The sequence below is a fragment of the Ochotona princeps genome, chromosome 11, assembly GCF_030435755.1.
Source record: "Ochotona princeps isolate mOchPri1 chromosome 11, mOchPri1.hap1, whole genome shotgun sequence".
Lineage (NCBI taxonomy): Eukaryota > Metazoa > Chordata > Mammalia > Lagomorpha > Ochotonidae > Ochotona > Ochotona princeps.
The window spans coordinates 30,931,252-30,937,570 of NC_080842.1; positions in this window are offsets into that span (position 1 = coordinate 30,931,252).

Consider the following 6,319-nt stretch of genomic DNA (forward strand, 5'->3'; position numbering starts at 1 on the left):
ATGCTTAATTGTATGCTTTCTTAAGTTCTGTTAAACATCTTTGGTTTCTATGTTCAGCTGTTTATTCGTATCTAGGTAGTTATTTAATTAGCTACTTGCATACTGAAGTCATTTATTACCATCAAGATAACTATAATCAAGAGCTTAACACAAATAAATGTGAACAGGTTCAAATCAATTCATCAGCTAACAAGAAGCTCCTATACAATGGAGACATTAAAATTTTTCACGTCTGGTATTGAGATTAGCCCAAATGACCTTCTAGCTTTAATTCAATAATCTATTATCTCTTTTTTGAAATAAAATAAACCTGGAGAGAAACAGTCATTGTACCATTTGTTTTTCAGACACAATGAAGAAAAAGTATATTCATTTACACACTACAACAGCTGGCATAGCAAATTACCAAAACAAGACTGAAGTTTTTATTCATTAAGCTTTGTCCTTGCTTACATTTCTATGTTATTGTAGCTTTTAAAATAATCAGGGTATTAGATTTTCTGACCATTTCATTTAGACAGAAAGTGGTTTCTTCAGATTTAGCACATTGCAGTATACTACAGTACTTTGCAAACTGTCAAATGCAACAGAAAAAGTAATCTTTTTGTTGCTTACATTAAAAAATAGAGAAAGCAAGAAAAATGGACTGAGAAAAGTTAATACTGTGCTGTTATATATGAGTTTAAACAAAGGCTGATAGACACACCAACTACCTGGCTGGCCAAATGAGTAAGTACATTTAGATTATGAATACTTTGGCAAATAATTTTTAAAATTAGCATTCACTTCAACTTCTTTGGCTCTCAGTTGTCTACAGGGTAAAGTCTGATCTCCTCTGCTTGCCGTGACATATGCGTCTGTGTTTCATCTCCCTGATCCTTCTCAATGTTCTGTACCCCCACCACCAGCCCTGCAAAGCACATGAAATTCCAAATCCTCCCTGCTATAGCAGTCTCCTTCCACTGCCAGACTGGCTTCTTCTGCCCCCACTGAAAGTCTGACACAATTGTATTACAGAGAAAAAGTCTTTCCTAAGGAAGAAGAATGTGAATGGATGCTTGAGCACTTAAGAAGTAGTGTAACCTAAGGTTCAAAGACTTCAAACAGTTGTTTGTCTGTGTCATCCATAAAACCTTTGTCTCTTTATCCATTGGAAATAGATGTGGACAATCAGATGTTCATTCATAATATTTCTAAGTGTGCTACACTTAAAATAAGGAGTGCTACTTGTAGGAAATGATTGGGCTTCACTGGTGGCAATAGTCACTGAACGCTTATTCTCAAGAACTAGAATACCAAGTGACTGAGTTGACAGCTTTAAGTCTTGGCCTTTTATCTTCTGATAATGGCTTCAGAAATGGAGAAAACTGCACAAATTTTGCCAGCAATATGATACGGCAGATTGATACCTTCACACAGTGTATTTTTATTACCATCGTCATGCATGGCACACAGCTGCTATAAAACAGAAGCAGCCACCATTTTATATCTTTATACTCCATTTAAACTGTTTTCAAACTCAAATAACTGAATTTTATTCAAAATGTAAATATATTTCAAAAAAATGTCATTGTTGTATTTCCATAAGGGAAGACAGTTTAACTGTTGAAGTTGGGCAAGCCTATTTTTTTCCCTTACAACCTACTGAAAAATACAGCAAAAGTAATCAAGTGTTTTAATTTGCCTTTAAAACTTAAGCTGACTTTTTTCATAGTCACAAATAATTTTACTTAAGCTTATCAGGTCTAGACGGCTGTCCCAGGGTAAGCACACCAAGCCTCACTACAGAAGGCCTTCAGTTTGGTCTAGCTAGGATTTCCACTGTGCTGAGCCTGATGTTACAGTTTGGGAGAGGACAGGACAACTATGCATGGCTCCCATGCTTAATTTGTTACTTAGGTGGAAAGACAAAAACATGTATGTGCATGATTATGTTTTTTACAGGTTTGTCTTTTTAGAACCACATATAGAGCTGTAATATAAATTAACATGATAACATGTTTGAGTGAGGCTAAATAAACATGGTATCATTTAAATCTGGGATAAATTGTGAATACAAGAAAAAATTATAACTCTTGAAAATGTAAAGTACAAATTAAGATTGTCTGTGGTTCAAAATTACTAGATATTAAATATCAAAGAGTAGGTAGGATTGGTGGAGGTGGGTCAAGTGGGATTAACTAATTGTTTCACTCCCCAAATACCCACTACAGTCAGGATTGCCAAGGTCTGGAGCTGGAAACTCAATGTAATTCTCTCACTTCGATGACAGGGACTCAATCACATGGGTCTTTGCTGCCTCTTAGTTTGCACCTTAGCAGGAAACTCAATAAACACTGAAGCTGGGACTTGAACCCAGGCACTCCAATGTGAAATGCAGGAGGCCCGAGCAGTGTTTCAACCACTGTATGAAGTATCCACACTCACTTTCTCTTTCTTTATCCACCCCACTTTGTCTTTCTTCATCCACCCCCACTTTATCCATCTTTTAATTCAACTATGTTCACCTCCATCTCTTAAATGTAAAAGCATTAATGATATCTTGTGTACCTTTCCATTTTCCAGTGTCTACTTAGTAATTAAATATCAAATGTACTGAGTCTTTACTGAAGAGAATTAGACAATGATGACATCTTTTATGCTTCATCTGTCCCTCCTTCGATCGTGCTTGGGAGCCTATAAAGAGCTACAGGTATTGTTATCTCTAATTCAAAACCAAGGAAACTTACATGTACCTGGCTTGCACATTCCGTTCTCCAATGCCAAATGCCCCATTTAAAAATTAAAATAGCTGGGGGGAAAATGTTCAAGTATGCAGACTGGACATCCTGTCTTACATCTTTAAAATACAAGCCACATGTTTTTTTATGCTCTAACACACTCCAAACTCTGTCAGCAACTTTCAATAATATGAACTCAGAGTACCTCCAATTTTGGAACTCCAAGTGCATCATTGTTCATATATGTGCTTTTGTTTCTACTTAAAATTCTGACTGCCTTCACTGGGATAATGGATTGGATTCATGATTAATCCACACCTTCCCACTTTTTACTTTGTGAGTCAAAGCATCTGGGAAATAACCGCTCACTGTAGCCAGTGGCTATGGAACCAAAGCACCACCTACCTCCCTACATGGAGAAAGAGGCCAAGCCCTCCAACTGGGTCTCATCAGCATCATGTCCTTACAAAATGGGCCAACTTACTTGTATTAATTCCTTCCTAGATGGACATGAAATACCCTATTAGAAAGTAAGGTGACTAAAAATCCTAAGGAATCTTTGGAATGCATTGGCAATTTCTTATTTATTCAAAACTAGAATTTGGAATTACAGGCCTAAAATAACAAGTGTGGGGACTGGCACAGGTTGACTTAACAAGTAAATCTCTGGCCTGCTAATCTCAGCATTCCACTGTGGGGCTGGTTCGTGTCCCAGCTGCTCCACTTCTGAACCAGCTCCCTACTTATGGCCTGGAAGAGTAACAGGGAATGGCTCAAGTCCTCTGGCCCCTGCACGCTCATGGGAGACCTGAGAAGAAGCTCCAGGATCCAAGCTTCAGATCCACTCAGCTCTGGCCATTGTGGGCATTTGAGAAGTAAATCTGTGGGTGGAAAATGTCTTTTCTGTCCTCGCCTCTGTCTCTCTCTTTCCTCTCTTCCTTTTCTCTCTCTTTCTCTCTCTCTCTTTTTTCTGTAAATCTGCCTTGCAAATGTATGTATAAATATTTAACAAAAATATAGCAAATGTGACACTCTATGCCACCTAAAATACTGCTTTTGAAAGAGAACTACCTTTTCTTATTCCACATCAAAAACAGGAGATGCATGATCATTGGAAGCTTTCTGCACAAGCAGCCAAGGATCAGTAATGATCAGTCCACAGCCTACAGTATATCATTTGTGGCATCACATCTTTCTGGAACTGATAATTTGCTCTTTCATGGTTATGACTGAGAAAATATCGTCTCACTGATTTTATTGGGGCCTGAATCTTTCTATAGCCCCCCTACAGTCTGACAGAAGGAAGTACACTGAGCAAGAAATGTAGTTAATCTCAAACCATCTAACCCACTCATCCACCCAAAAGTTTCTCTTTCTCCCAGTCTCTAGCCAGGTGTCCCATAAATCCTACAAAGGATACTAATAGAAGGCAATAGTTTAGTCTGTTCTCAAAGAGAATAAAAAAGAATAATTTTCAAAATCTAAAATTACAGCATTCTAATCTTGGGCCTACTCTAAAATGAATACTTGGGCCCTAGTATTTAAAAACAAAATCAGAATTAAAGTGCATATGAATTTAAAAAGATAAAAAGTAAAATTTTCATTGCTAAAAGATGCCATGATTTGATATGTAGACTGCGTGAAGAAACTATTCGAGCTAGTAAATAAATTACCTAACCTCAGGATGTAAAATCAACATTCTTAAATTAGTACCACTTTACTATCCACCAATAATGAGTTATCTGAAAAATATCAAGAAGCTAACATCATGTACAGTTGCAGCAAAAAATAATGGAATAAATTTAAGCAAGGAGGTGAAAGGTCTCTATAATGAAAACTATAAAATGCTGATAAAAAAAATTGAAGAGTGACAAAGAATGGAAAAGATACCCTATGTTCACTGACTGGAAGAATCAATATTGTTAAAATTTCTGCACTACCAAAATATCTGCAGGTTTAATGTACTCTCTCAGCATACTGATGACATTCTTTAGAGAAATAAAAAAGACATCTTAAAGTTTAATGGAATGAGCGCCTCTTAATGGCTAGAACAATCTTGAGCAATAAGAAAAAGCAAGGTTAATTCATTTCCTTACTTCAAATAATCTAGAAAACTAAGAATTAAAATACTACAACGTTGGCATAAATACAGACAAATATACTAGTGAATCAAAACAGAGCATCTGTAATGAAATTTATGGGTCTCTGTTGCCTGGTAGGGTGATAGTTAATGCACTACATAGATTTCTCTGTGAAAAATAACTACAAGATAGGATTTTACATATTTTCTCCTCTAAGATACATCAAATACTTAACAAAACAGATCTGTTTATGATATTTGGTTTAAGCATGTATACATGTGTCAAAACATCACACATTGTCCCATAATTAGTTTCAATGCTTATGTTTTTGTTAAATTTAATCAATACATAAAAAGGTACATTTACAGTTGATTCATCCTTGAAAAGTGGGATAAGACCACACATTGGAACTAAGACATTCTTTTCAATAAACAGTTGCAAGAAATTGCATACTCACATGCAGGATAAAACTAGACCTCTATCTTTCGCCATGTAGACAATCAATTCAATGTGGATGAAAGAGCTAAAAAGAGGCCTGAATTTTTTAGCTGTTAGAAAGAATACAGAGGAAATACGTAAGGATGGTGGAATGTACAATTTTTTTTAAAACTCAAACTTCAAAAGCATAGGAAATAAAAGGGAAAGCAAATAATTGACAAATTATATTTTATTAAATTAAAGAATTTCTGACCAAAAAGCAACCAACATTGTGAACAGTCAACTTTCAGGATGAGAGAAAACACCTGTAAATTATATATTTAATATGAAACTAATAACTAGAATATTTAAGAGACATAAAAAATCAGTAGCAAAAGTTGAAATAATTCAATGAAAATGTGCAATGTATCTAAAAGACACTTCTGAAAGGAAGACAAGTAGCCAACAGGTACATGAAAAGGAAACCTCAACATCCTCACTCATCATGGAAATTCAAATCCAAACCATAGTGAGAAATTGGCTGTAATCAGAAAGACAAAAGACTAGAAGTGGTGAAAAAGTATGAAGAAAAAGAAACTGTTGTACATTCTTAGAGGCTATATAAGTTAACACAACCATTATGGAAATCATATGGAGAAATTCAAGACTACAACTGGAACCGCCATATTTTTCAGCAATCCCACTCATGCTTATATATCCAGGTCAGTGAAATCAGTCTGTCAAAAAGACCTCTATACTCTCACTTTTTTTTTCTGGTAACTTTTTTTTTTCATTTACTATTAATATCATTTTATGAAGTGCTCCATAGGCCCTGGGATTTCCCCTATCTCATCTCCAAATCCCTCCCCCAACTGAGTTCTCCCATATCATTAAACAGCATAGTTCCTCATGAACAGTCATAAGTCCATCATTGTAGGCATGGACAATGGCAGAGCCCAGCATCCCATTGTCAAGACACATCCAACAGTTTCCGTGGGAGTCCATTCTCAATACGGAAGTGAGACGCGTACTGCACCATATCCTCACATCTGGACATGTTAGTCTTCACTGCACAGTCACTATAAATCCTCCTCCAAGTGA